Raw genomic sequence first — 13,849 nt, 5'->3', positions numbered from 1 at the left:
ATTTGATAGACCTGGCAATTTCTGAGAGGGAGAACAGGAAGTTAAAAGATGCGACATGAAAGCGGCAGAATTTGGTGTGTGTCAGTTACTTTCAGTGATGAATTTCTGCCGCGTGTCGCCTTGTCAGTTTCACAGGAGCCGCAGGGATGAGGTTGGTGGCACCTGGTTAAAATGAGGAATAATGAGAACTGTAGTCAGCAGGATTCAAACCTACAGGGGGAAACCCCAATGGATTTCAAATCCATCACCTTAAACATTGAGTTATGACCAACAGCTGCTCCGAGTTAAAAGGTGTTCTTATCAAATCAGAGATGGCGAAAAAGTAAGTCACTCGGCCCATCGCGCCTGTGCTGGCTCTTTGGAAGAACAACTCACCCAATTCCACACACCCGACTTTCCCCCGCAGTCATTTATATTTGTATTGCCGCTCCCCGTTCTTCCTGTCAAAATAAAGGAGCTTTAAACCAGGATCTCCTCTTGCTCACCTAAAGGAAATTCCTAAAGTGCCTGAAAGGGGGAATGTGACTGAAACTGTGGCAGCGCTGGGATTCGGACTAACTCCTATATTCACAAAAAAACAAGTATCTGTTGGAACTCGCTGCGTGACCAGCAGAGGTGGCAATTTTTTGTTATTTATTTTATTTTGTTTGCCACTGAAGGACCCAGTGACAGCCCGGAACTGTGTGATAATGAATGATGTTCCAGCTAACAGCAATCACTGTTGTCATTGGCTGAAGAAGTCGTTTGTGTTCTATATAAACGTATAAGTTTGGGAGGAGAAACGTGTCTCTGGTGAGCGAGGTCTGGAATGAAAATAAAAGGCACTGGTAGCACAGATCAGTCGGTTGTGAGGTTTGCAAACAGTTTCTTTGGTGCAGTGGTGATTAGGAATTGGCGCTTTCACTGCTGCGGTTCTATATATACTTTTTGACATAAACATGTCATTCATTTATGCAATTGATTTCATAGCGAATTTAAAACAACACATTTTTTCTTATCAAGTTACCCTCGTTATTTCTGGTCTGATACCTGCAGTCTGATTCAATGTGCTCTACAAACGGGAGAGCTGGATTCAGGTTCCAGTTTCTGGCGGAGTGGGTCCAAATCCCGCGGCTGCCAAAGTTTCAGATGCTTCCCCCTTTTGGACATTTTAAGAATTCTGTTTGGGTGGACAAGAGGCAACTCCAGTTTAATGCCGGGCGGGAGGGTGGAGGGCGGGGGTTGGGGTGGGGGGTGGCGGGAAGCGTGCAGATTGCGGTCCTTTATTTTGTTTAGAAGAACAGGGAGAGGCAATACAAATACAAATAGCTGTGGGGGAAAGGCGGGTGTGTGGAATTGTTTGAGTTGCTCTTCCAGAGAGCCAGCACAGACACGATCGGCTGATTGGCTGACTTTGACACCATCTCTAATTTGATATAAGCGTGCTTGGACTATGGATGTGCTGTCAGTCGTGGACGAGTGTTTAAAGCGATGGTTTGAACATCTATCGGGTCTTCCCAATGTAGGTTGCAATCCTGCTGACTGCGGTTCTTATTATTCCCTATTTTAACCAGGTACCAACAGGATTAATTATCGGGTAAATAGAATAAAACAAAAACACCCGCACTTTTTTATTTAAAGCAATCTGTATGGATTCACGAAATCTGCAGTCAGAAATGGAACAAACTGAGCCAGTTGGTGACATCCTTTCTTTCTGGGTGTTTGTCTCTCCTCAGCCCTCTGTCACTCTCGGCGTTTATGCCTGTGTGTGTTTCTCTGTTTGTGTCAATGTGGTTCCGTTCCCCATTTTTCACAATCCATACTTCATTCACCTTAGTTTTGTGGCTTCATACTAAAATCGTAGAGGGAAAATAAAAATAGATTTAAAAGATTGAAGAGGAAATTTTTTTCGGTATTTTTTTTTGAGTGGAAACTGTTCAGCTACGAAGTGCCCGTTTGTTACAAAGTGGACGGTGATTGAAATTTTCACCGAGCAACATTTAAACAGACATTCACCGGGTCCTTATGGTCGAGTGTTTAAGGCAATGGACGCTCGAGAAGATAATTTGTAAATACAAATAGTCCAAACTCATATCCCTCGGACATTAGGAACTTTATTTCTTCTCGAAGCTGTCCCACGTGTGACATTTGCAGCTCTGATGTGAAACTTCAACTCTCACTCCACTGATTCGGGCGGAGCTACTGTGGGTTTCGGTTTTCAATCAATGAGTAAATCAGGCTTGTTTTAACAGTTTGTACCAGATCAATAAATCTTCATTCTCTGACCAGGAAACGATCCTGGACCGCGGCAGCACAAGCGCTGAATCCTCACCTCTAAATCACGAGGACAGCTGTCTATAAATCTTGCAACGTGCGTTATCTGCGCCTCATCTGCCATTTTTCAGACAATTTCACCAGAGACAAATTTTTCCTACAGAATTTTGTGTTTAACTAGAACTCAAATGACATCTTCAGCTCATGACACCCATTGTTTTAAGGGGTGAGTACAGTGGAGGATTGGCACCAATAAACTGTCGTTCAACTGGTCTGATTCCAAATCCCGTGCCAGAAATAACAAGAAAACCCCCTGAATTTGCTCTGTGTCTTGACTTCAAAAGCGTCGGATAGAAGGTAAGAAAGTACATTCCCCCATAATGTGCAATAAAATATCGGAATGATAGTGAAGGAAGCAACCGTGATGCTGGAAAAGATAAAATTTTAGACAGTTACAGCAAAGAAAGAGGCCATTCGGCCTGGCGCGCGGCTTTCAAAGGGCAGTTGTGATTGATTAGCCAGGAGTGATATTTGTATCAGTGTAAACAGTCAGCAGTGAAATCTCCCACATTACCATGGCAGACATTCATCACAGAAATCAACTGACACACATCAAGTTCTGCCGCTTTCATGTCGCATCTTTTAACTTCCTGTTCTCCCTCTCAGACATCTCCAGGTCGATCAAATATCATCCACGTGGAACGTTATCCTGTTCCCCTTTCCACTTATTATGGGGACTTACTGTACCAGGTGGTAGTGTTCCTATCTATCTGCTGCCATTGACCTTCTAAGTGGCAGTGGTCGTGGGTTTGGAAGGTGCTGTCGAAGGAGCCTTGGTGAGTCCCTGCAGTGCATCTTGTATATGGTACACACTGCTGCTACTGTGCGTCGGTGGTGGAGGGAGTGAATGGTGAAGGTGATAGGTGAGGTGTCAACAAGTGGGCTACTTTGTGCTGGATGGTGTCGAGATGGAGCCAACAGTGTGTTGCTGGAGCCGCGCTCACCTAAGCAAGTGGAGAGTGTTCCATCACACTCCTGACTTGAGCCTTGTAGGTGCTGGGCGAGTTTGGGGATTCAATAGGAGAATTACTCTCGCAGCATTCTCCGTGCCCGTCTTACCAAAGAAATGGTTGGTAGGACACTAATTTCTAAACAAGAGCACACAACAGAATATACTATCAATGAATATTTATGGTATTAGGCGATCTGTAGTTACAGTTTGAATAAGAGAAAATAAAAACAAATGGAAACATTCTGGTGAAGGTAAATCTTTTATCTTTGTGGAATGATGCAGCATTATTTATTTTCACACACACACACAGAACAGGCGATGTCTCATATGTAATTCTGTTGGCTGTAATGAAAATGAATATCAGGAGCTGCGCGGAACAAAGGGTCAATGGGAAACCTCTAGTTTTAGGCCAAAGTCAGAGGCCTATTTCGAGCTCGACGTCCATCTTATAGAGACACAGGCCAGTGCAGTAACAACAGAAACAGGGCCTGGTGTGATAATTAATGACACAGGGCCTAGAGCAATTTAAGCAGAGACATTACTCGTGCAGTAATAATAGAAACAGCATCTAATGTTACTTAAGCAAAGACGGGGACGAGTGTTATATTAACATAGACAAGGTCTACTGCTGTAATATCGGGTCTAGTGCAGTAGTTACTGATACAGGGTCTGGATCAATATCAAGTGAAATAGGTTAGTTATTACAGGCACATGACATAGAGTAATTGCTTCCTAGAGAGAATCTAAGGCCGTAAAAGTGGAGACTGCCTCCAATGTAAGAGAGACAGGCATGATCTCGTGGAGTAAAAACAGAGACTGGGAGAGTGGAATAGAAGCAGAGACATAAGTACAAAGACAAAGTCTCTACAAAGACAGGATCCGCTTTGATTAAAAAGGCAGACAAGTTCGAGTGTGATACAGGCTGATACAGAGTCTAGTGTAACTTGTTCTGAAATGGTCTAGGGGAATATAAGTGCAGACATGATTGAGTGTGTTATAAGCAGGGCCGCGACCTAGTGAAACATAAGTGAGGCAGTGCCAAGTGCAGTAATAATTGAGACAGGATCTTGTGTAATACGAACCTGCCTAGTGTAACAATAACACAGACCGGATCCAGTTTGAGAAAACTGATACACGGTCTAGTGGAGCTTCACATAATTCAGGGCTCTTTTTAATATCAACTGACGCAGCTCCTGGTGAAGTAAATACCGGCAAATGTACGAGAATAATAAAACAGAGATATGGACAAGTACAGCAATAAGAGAGTATTGGTATAAGACAATAACAGCAGAAACAGGAAAATGTGTAATATGAATGGAGGCATGTATTGGTGCAGCATTACCTGAGACAGGGTCCAGTTTGATAGACATGTGGCAGGTTCTACTGGAGTAATAGCTGAGTCAGAGTCTTGTGAAATGTAAATAAAAACATGTTCTAGTTTTCTATAACCAGAGACAAGCTCTAGTGCAGTGCCAACTGGGGCATGGCTCATTGTAACTTTAGCCTAGACCTGCTTCAGTGCAGTCATGACTGAGATAGTGCCAACTGTATTGTAGCCCTAGTCCAGTACATAAACAACTGAGATTGAGCCAATTAGAGAAACAACTGATAGATGACCTTCTCTAATATGATCAGAGACATGTCTTAGTGTAATAGAAACAGAAACGGCGTCTAATTTAACCTGAACAGAGACAATGCCAAATGCAGTAATAACTGAGACAGCGCTTGCTTCATGTGATGGAAGCAATCACGGTTTCACTGCCATCCCCTGGTCAAACTTTGCAACTGCCGGTGTTGTGAAAATGCCGATTCCATTTACTGTTTCTGAGATCAATGGTTAAAATCAGAAATAATGGAAAACGTAGTCAGCAGAATTTGAACCTGCACGTGGTAACCCCAATGGAATTCAAATCCATCGCCTTAACCACTCGGCCACGACTACAGACCTTGGCAATAAGCCTGTATTATTTATATGAAGTCATAAAATGGTTACAGCAGACAAAGAGGGCCTTCTGCCCGCCCTGTCTCTGTCACAGCCTAGCCAGGCATGCACGCGCATTATTTCCTATGTGAAAATTCAGGCAGGTCAATGTTGTTTCCTCCTGGAGCCTCAGCTCATTCTGAATTTCAAACTGTGGAAGGTAATCGACCTACAAGAGCCACAAGGTTGCAATGCATTCCTCTCAATCATCAATAACATCATTCACATCTTCCACTTCTTTGCTGCACTTCCTTCCAAACATTGCAAACTCCACTTGCATCGTTCATCCTGATATTTTTCTCTTTGACATTTTAGTATGAAGCAGCATAACGAATGTTAATCAAGTTTGTGATGATGAATATGTGTCCATCCCCTCGGGGAACTGAACCGCATTGACACACCCAGAGGAACACACAGACACATACAACGAGAGTGAAAGAGACCGAAGGAGAGACAAACACCCAGAAAGCAAGGATGTTACCAACTTGGCCAATTATTGTTCCATTTCAGACTCCAAATGTAGTGAATGTTTGCAGATGAACAGGACTAAGAAACGCGGGGGTGTTTGGGTGGTTTAGTTTTTCATCTGACTGATAATTTATTCTGCAGACAGTTTGTGTCAATCTGGAATGAGGAGAAGGGGAATTGTCAGGCTTCGAACCACGTGGAAAAACGCCTGAACCACTCGGCCAGGACAACTGGGTAAAGGCTGCATGTTGTTTGTTTAAAATAACAAAATGAACACAGGGAGTTCCAGTGAAAGAAGGCCTTCCAGTCCGTGCCATTGTCCCACCTTTTCCCAGTCTCCCTGGGATTTGCAATGTCTCTCCTCATTCTTCCAACTGAAATACAACACTGCACTGCACAGCTCAGCTGCCCCTTCACCGCATGGAGAATTTTTTGGAAGTGCCTCAAACAACAAGCCACCGGAAAGTTTGGTGGTGGTGAGGGTGAAGCCCAAATCGTCAAAGAGATCGAAACCTGAACCAGCGGCTGAGCCCACTCGGCCTCACTACCACATTCAGATTAGACACAAACATTGTCTTCACCAACATTGACACTGAATTAGAATATAAAAAATTATAATCAGGAAAGGGCCATTCGGCCCCTCGAGTGTCCTCAGCTACTTAATAATATCATGTGAAAACTTCAATCATCATCCACTTTGTAACATCCGGACGTTTAGTTTCTGAACAGTCTCCACTCAAAGAAAAGAGAGAAATGTCTTCTTGCATCTTTTAAAACTGATGGTTTTCCTCTCTCTGCACCATATGTTATGAAGCCACAGAACAAACATAAATAATGTTTGGGTGATAAAAATGGGAAACTGAACCACATTGACACACACAGAAAATCACAAATACGCACTTTGTTAAGATTTGAAATTGTGCTTATTTTCAAACTGTCTTTCAATGTGCAGAAAGTGGAGCTGTGATCAGCTTATAGCTCAGAAGATGTACATCAAGAATGTATATAACAGGTTGATGCTCACGGTGCCTGTTGGGACTCGGTGAGCTGCATCTAATGATTGAGACCATTTAATTGTCGTTTAATGAGTCCGGTTCCAAATTCTGTGCTAGAAATGACAAGAAAACTCGCTAAATTTGCTTATTGTCTTAAATTCAAAGCATCACATGGAAGATAAGAAAGTTCATCTTAACCGTGGTGTTGGGAAACATAAAATGACAGAAAGTTACAGCAAAGACAGAGGCCAGTGTGCTGCTTTCAAAGAACAATGTCATTGGTTGATCTGAATATTCAAAGCTATTCGTCATTTAGGAAGAATGGGCAAAAAGGAAAACGAGGCGGGGTCGCGCTGTTAATAAGGAACGAGATCGGCACATTAGTGAGAGAGGATCTTAGATTGAAGGATCAAGATGTAGAAAAAGTTTGGGTGGAGCTAAGAAACAGCAAGAGGCAACAAACATTGGCGGGAGTTGTTTATAGGCCACCAAACTGTAGTGGGAATGTTGGGCATGAGATAAATCAGGAAATTAGAGCTGCATGTGACATGGGTAATACAGGAATAATATTCTGCCTTGCACCACCAGCTCTATAGTCGGTGCTTTGTAACCTATCACAGTCCTTCTCTTTTATTTTCACCCTCTCACTCCACCTCTGTATTTATTCCCGAGTTTTGCCCTTGTGACATTTCCAGCTCTGATGTGAAACTTCTACTCTCACTCCACCAATTCTAGCAGAGCTAAACCGTGTTATTTTCACCCAGCAAATCAATCACATTGATTTGAACAGCTCGCCCAGGAGTAATAAGTTTCATCTCCCTAACCAGGAATCGAACGCAGGTTCTATTAATAAAATTGCTGCATTCTAACCGCTAACCCAGCAGTTGGACACATGGAAGCTGCTTTTGACATTTTTTCATTCCAGATCTTTTTCACCAATGATAAGTTTCTTTGGCCAAATGGTCTGTGTCGTTTGAACACAAGTGTCCTCTTCAGCCAATGAGAACGAACAGTTCGCTGGAACATGAAATCGATACTTTCCTCCTTTATGACAGTTCTTAAAGCCGCCCCCTTTGTCTGATATTTTAGTCATCTGACCGATTATGTGGCTCAGTGTCACACTTTGTTATATAATGATCCTGGGGAACGCCTTGTGACGTTTCATTAGGGAAAAGGAGCTTTATAAATACAAGATGTTGTTATAGTCCATACATAGAAAGAGACAAACTCCTCTTGTCTCTTTCATCCTGATATTTTTTCACTGTAAAATTGAAATGTGAAGTTGCACAACTAATGTGAATACAGTTTGTGCTCGTAAATATGTGTTCACCTCCTCAGGGAACTGAACCGCATTGACCCACACAGAGGAACACACAGAGATATACACCGAGACTGACAGAGGCCTAAGGAGAGACAAATGCCAGAGTGAAATCATGTCACCAAATTGGCCCCGTTTTGTTTTCCATTTCCCACTGGGGATTTGCAAAAGGCTGACAAATGAACGGAAGCAAGAGAACACGCGTGTGTTTGGATCGCTTTCCCTCGATTCAAATGATAATTAATTCCGTCTGTGCGCCGATAAAATCCAAAAAAATGAGAAATGTAGTCGGCAGAATTCGAACCTGCGCGGGGTAACTTGGCCACGACTACAGAAGCTGCTACCATGCGACTATTATTTGTATGAAATCATGCAATGGTTACAGTGGAGAAAGCGGCCTTTCTGCCTGTCCTGTCACTGCCATTACCTGACCTTTTCTCCGGAACCCTGCAATTTACAACCCTATCTCTCCTCGTTCTTCCGACCAAACTGGGAAAGAAAGACTGAGAATGATCCAACCCGGCCAATTACTGCCCCATCAGTCTACTCTCCATCATCGGCAAAGTAATGGAAGGAGTCAGCAACAGTGCTATCAAGCGGCACTGAATTAGCAATAACCTGCTCACTGATGCCCAGCCTGGGTTCCACAAGGACCACTCAGCTCCTGATCTCAGTACAGCCTTGGTTCAAATATAAACAAAAGAGCTGAACTCCGGAGATGTGGTGAGATCAGCATTTGACAGACTCTGGCATCAAGGAGCCCGAGCACAACTGGAGTCAATGGGAATCAGGAGGAAACTCTCGGCTTGTTGGAGTCATACCTAGCACAAAGGAAGATGGTTGTGGTTGTAGGGGTCAGTCATCTTAGCTCCAGGACATCGCTGCAGGAGTTCCTTAGGGTAGTGTCCTCGGCCCAACCATCTTCAGCAATGAACTTCCATCCATCATAAGGTCAGAAGTGGCGAAGTGATGATTGCACAATGTTCAGCACCATACCCGACTCCTCAGATACTGAAGCAGTCCATGTCCAAATGCAGCAAGACCTGGGCAATATTCAGGCTTGGGCTGACAAATGGCAAGTAACATTCGCACCCCACAAGTGTCAGGCAATGACCATCTCCAACACGAGAGAACCCAACCATTGCCTCTTGATGTTCAATGGCATTACCATCACTGAATCCCTCACTATCAACATCCTGGGGGTTCCCATTGACCAGGAACTGAACTGGACTAGCCAAATAAACTCCATGGCTACAAGAGCAGGTCAAATGTTAGGAATCGTACAACGTGTAACTCACCTCCCTAAAGCCTGACTACCATCTACAAGGCACAAGTTAGGACTGTAATTGAATACTCCCCACTTGCTTGGATGAGTGCAGCCCCCGCAACACTGAAGAAGCTGGACACCGTCCAGGGCAAAGCAGTCCACTTGACAGGTACCACATCCACATTCACTCCCTTCACCACCGATGCACAGTAGCAGCAGTGTGTACCATCTACAAGATGCACTGCAGGAATTCACCAAGGCTGCTTAGACAGTAGCGTCCAAATTCACGACCATTCCCAGCTAGAAGCACAAGGGCAGCAGATAGATAGGAATACCATCACCTGGAAGTTCCCCTTCAATTCACTCACCATCCTGACTTGGAAATATATCGCCGTTCCTTCACTGTCACTGGGTCAAAATCCTGGAACTCCCTTCCTAACAGCACAATGGAAATAGCTACACAACATGGACTGCAGCGGTTCAAGAAGACAGACCACCTTCCCAAGGGCAATTAGGGATGGACAATAAATGCTGGCCCAGACAGCAAAGCCCACATCACGTGAATAAATAAAAAAAAGATCCAGGTTTACCCGCAAATTATATTGCCTTAAACTTCTGACCAAAATAAAGCACTGCAAAAGTCAGTCTCTGGAGCAAGGCTGACTTACTTGCTCAGGTGAAGAACCAGCTGAAGCTTTCAATATTGGTTTTCTTAACACCGATTTCCAAATGGGAATTGTTCAATGGCTTGAAAGCGAAAAAAACAGGGTTAAGGAGAACCGGAAGGAAATTGTCATTAATTATGAAGCTCTTTGTACAAAACTGACATAGACACGATGAGTGGAAGGTCCTCTTACTGAGCTGTGCCATTTGATGATGACATTGTTGATCAGTCTGTCTCCAGCATTCCTAATGAGAACAGCCGAATTCCATTTCTTCAAAACAAAGACCCAAAGTGCTGCTGCATGACGTCACCGCTTAACATTCCAGACAGCTCCATTGGGATCTTTACAGCGCAGGGTTTATAGAGGCGAGTGGGGTCATATTCGCTTCACATATGATGGAGCTGCAGTTTGAAACCTGGCAAGAGCATTATCCAAGCGTGTTTATTTGAGTGTGAGCGAAAGTTCGACAATTTACGTTTGTTGTAAATATGAACACAAGTGTTGGAATCCTGCTGACTAAAGGTTTCACCATTTGTGATTTTAACCAAAATAATTATCAGTTAATTAGAAGGAAACCCTTCCAAATACGTCCGTATTTTCTGATTCCCATTCATTTGTCAACATTCAGGGAATTTGCTTTCGGAAATGGAACAAACACTGAGCCAAGTTGATAACACCCTTGCTTTCTGGGTGTGTGTCTCTCCTTAGGCCTCTGTCACTCTCGGTGTATATCTCTCTGTGTCTGTCTCTCTGTGATTGTCAATGTGGTTCAGATCCCTGAGGGGGTTAAAACGTTTTTAACATCGCAAACTTGATTCACATTAGTTGTGCGAATTCATGTTAAAATGTCGCAGAGAAAAGCATCAGCGTGAAAGATAAAACAGGAGATTGGCCCTTTCTATTTCTATCCTACAACAACAACAACTTATATTTATAAAGCGCCTTTAACCTAATGAAACGTCACAAGGCGTTCCCCAGGATCATTATATAACAAAGTGTGACACCAAGCCTCATATTCGGTCAGATGACTAAAAGCTCGGTCAAAGGGGGAGGCTTTAAGAATTGTCTTAAAGGAGTAAAGTATCGATTTCATGTTCCAGCTAACAGCAATGGTTCTACTCATTGGTGAAGAAGTCGCTTGTGTTCAACCTAAACAGACCATTTGGTCGGAGAAAGTCGTCTCTGGTGAAGGAGATCGGGAATGAAAAAAAAAATGTCAAAAGTTGCCTCCATCATCCAAATCTCAAGCCTTATTGGTAGTTTCCCTGATGTCCAGTGACTCGGGATCGGCACCTCCGTTGGACCAACAGCGAATAGGGTGGAGGGTTTTGGAAATTGAAAGTTGCGCATGTGCAGCTTGTGGGACTATTTCATCTCACTGTCGATTTCATGTTCCAGCTGACAGCAACCGTTGTTTTCATTGACTGACAAAGTCGTTTGTCTTGAACCTAAACAGGCAGTTTTGTAGTCAAAGAGATCTGAACTGAAAAACAATAGGCAAAAGCAGCGTAGGTAAGCCAAATCGAAAAATACTGGTATAGCTTCCCTGGTGTTCTAGTAGCTAGGATTCGGCGCTCTCACTGCCGTGGCCTGGGTTCGATCCCGGTCAGGGAATGTAGAGTTATTGAATTTGTAGGAACGAGTGTTGATTATTCATTGATTGGAAACGTTTAAAAGCTCCATCAGAGAAGTGAGAGACCATAAGACATAGGAGCAGAAATTCGGCCCATCGAGTCTGCTCTGCCATTCAATCATGGCTGATAAGTTTCTCAACCCTATGCTCCCCGTAACCTTCAATTCCCTTGCCAATCAAGAACCTATCTATCTCGGTATTAAACACACTCAATGACCTGGCCTCCACGGCCTTCTGTGGCAATGAATTCCATAGATTCACTGCGCTCTGACTAAAGAAGTTTCTCCTCATCTCTGTTCTAAAAGGTCTTCCCTTTACTCTGAGGCTGTGCCCTCGGGTCCTAGTCGCTCCTACTAATGGAAACATCTTCCCCACGTCCACTCTATCCAGGCCTTTCAGTATTCTGTAAGTTTCAATTAGATTCCCCCCCTCATCCTTCTAAACTCCATCAAGTATAGACCCAGAGTCCTCATGTTAAGTCTTTCATTCCTGGGATCATTCCCATGAACCTCCTCTGGAGCCTCTACAGGGCCAGAACATCCTTCCTGAGATACGGGGCCCAAAATTGCTCACAATATTCTAAATTTGGTCTGACCAGAGCCTTATAAAGCCTCAGCAGCACATCCGTGCTTTTATATTCTGGTCCTCTCGAAATAAATGCCAACATTGCATTTGCCTTCCTAACTACCGACTCAACCTGCAAGTTAACCTTAAGAGAGTCCTGGACTAGGACTCCCAAGTCCCTTTGTACTCCAGATTTCTGAATTCTCTCCCCATTTAGAAAATAGTCTATGCCTCTATTCTCCCTACCAAAGTGCATGACATCACACGTGCCCACGTTGTATTACATCTGCCACTTCTTTGCCCATTCTCCTAACCTGTCCAAATCCTTCTGCAGCCTCCCCGCCTCTTCAATACTACCTGTCCCTCCATCTATCTTTGTATCATCTGCAAACTTAGCCAGGATGTCCTCAGTTCCTTCATTTCGATCATTAATGTATAAAGTGAAAAGTTGTGGTCCCAACACTGACCCCTGCGGAAATCCACTAGTCACCGGCCGCCATCGTGAGAAGGACCCCCTTATCCCCACTCTCTGCCTCCTGCCCTCCTGAAAGTTCCCCCTCAGAGCTGGAAAACATCACACTTGGATCAAACAATCACTGGAATAGACACCGAGAGTGACACAGGCCTAAGGAGAGACACACCCCGGAAGCAAGGATGTCACCAACTTGGCTCAATGTTTGTTCCATTTCCGAAAGCAGCCCGGCCGAATGGCCTCTTGCTGTGCTGTCACTTTCTATAATTTTATGATTCCCACCAGCACGGGTCATTCTGCCATTTTAAACCCACTCGAGCGAGATTTACTTTCTTACCTTGTATTCGGCTCTTTTGAACCTAAACATGGAGCAAATTCAGTGAGTTTTCTTGTCATTTCCAGCACGAGTTTTGTCACGAGACTAACTGAACGACACATTAATGGTGTCAATCCTTCCCTGGACCCCACCGCGTCCAAAGAGCTCTGTTATCATCAGCCTGTCATGTACCTTCTTGCAGTACATCTGTTGAACAATATAAACTTATCACAGCTCTACTTTCTTCACATTGAAATCCAATGTGAAAATCAATTTCAAAGCTGAACAACTGGGAGGAGAGAGTGACTGTGGATAATCGGCACTGGGCACATTCCTGTACTCAGTATCTGGGAGAACCAGGAAGATGAGATCCAGGTGACTCTTTACCCACGAGTTTTACCCATTCCCACAAACTGACTGTGTCTGCATCAAGCTGCTGATTGACCTGGGAGCTGGACGGACAGAGGGAGCTGGAGGCAAAGCAGGGACAATGGTTCTTCTCATTGATGAAGAAGTCGCTTGTGTTCAACTTAAACAGACCATTTGTCGGAGAAAGTTGTCTCTGGTGAAAGAGATCGGGAATGAAAAAATGTCAAAAGTTGCCTCCATAATCCAAATTTCAAGCCTTATTGGTCATTTTTCTGATGTCCAGTGACTTGGGATTGGCGCTTCCGTTGGACCAACAGCAAATAGGGTGGAGGGTTTTGGAAATTGAAAGTTGCACAGGAGCAGCTTGTGGGGCTATTTCACCTCACTGTTGATTTCATGTTCCAGCTCACAGCAACCATTGTTTCATTGGCTGACGAAGTCGTTTATCTTGAACCTAAACAGGCAGTTTTGTGGCGAAAGACAATAGGCAAAAGCAGCGTAGATAAGCCAAATCGAAAAATATTCCCTGGTGGTCG

The 13,849-nt window shown here is 43.9% G+C and overlaps 1 protein-coding gene and 1 non-coding gene across 2 annotated transcripts in view; both read right to left on the bottom strand.

The window, feature by feature from the left end:
* LOC144697978 (uncharacterized) overlaps positions 1–13,849 on the bottom strand; it is a 608,842-nt gene that overhangs the window by 261,004 nt on the left and 333,989 nt on the right. The gene's annotated exons all lie outside the window — the stretch shown is intronic.
* Positions 5,126–5,207, bottom strand: trnas-uga (transfer RNA serine (anticodon UGA)). Its single transcript has one exon. It is a non-coding gene; the product is annotated as a tRNA-Ser (tRNA).

The sequence above is a fragment of the Cetorhinus maximus genome, chromosome 23 (assembly GCF_964194155.1).
Source record: "Cetorhinus maximus chromosome 23, sCetMax3.hap1.1, whole genome shotgun sequence".
Lineage (NCBI taxonomy): Eukaryota > Metazoa > Chordata > Chondrichthyes > Lamniformes > Cetorhinidae > Cetorhinus > Cetorhinus maximus.
Note: the sequence above shows the minus strand (reverse complement) of the source record. Positions and strands in the feature narration are given on the sequence as shown.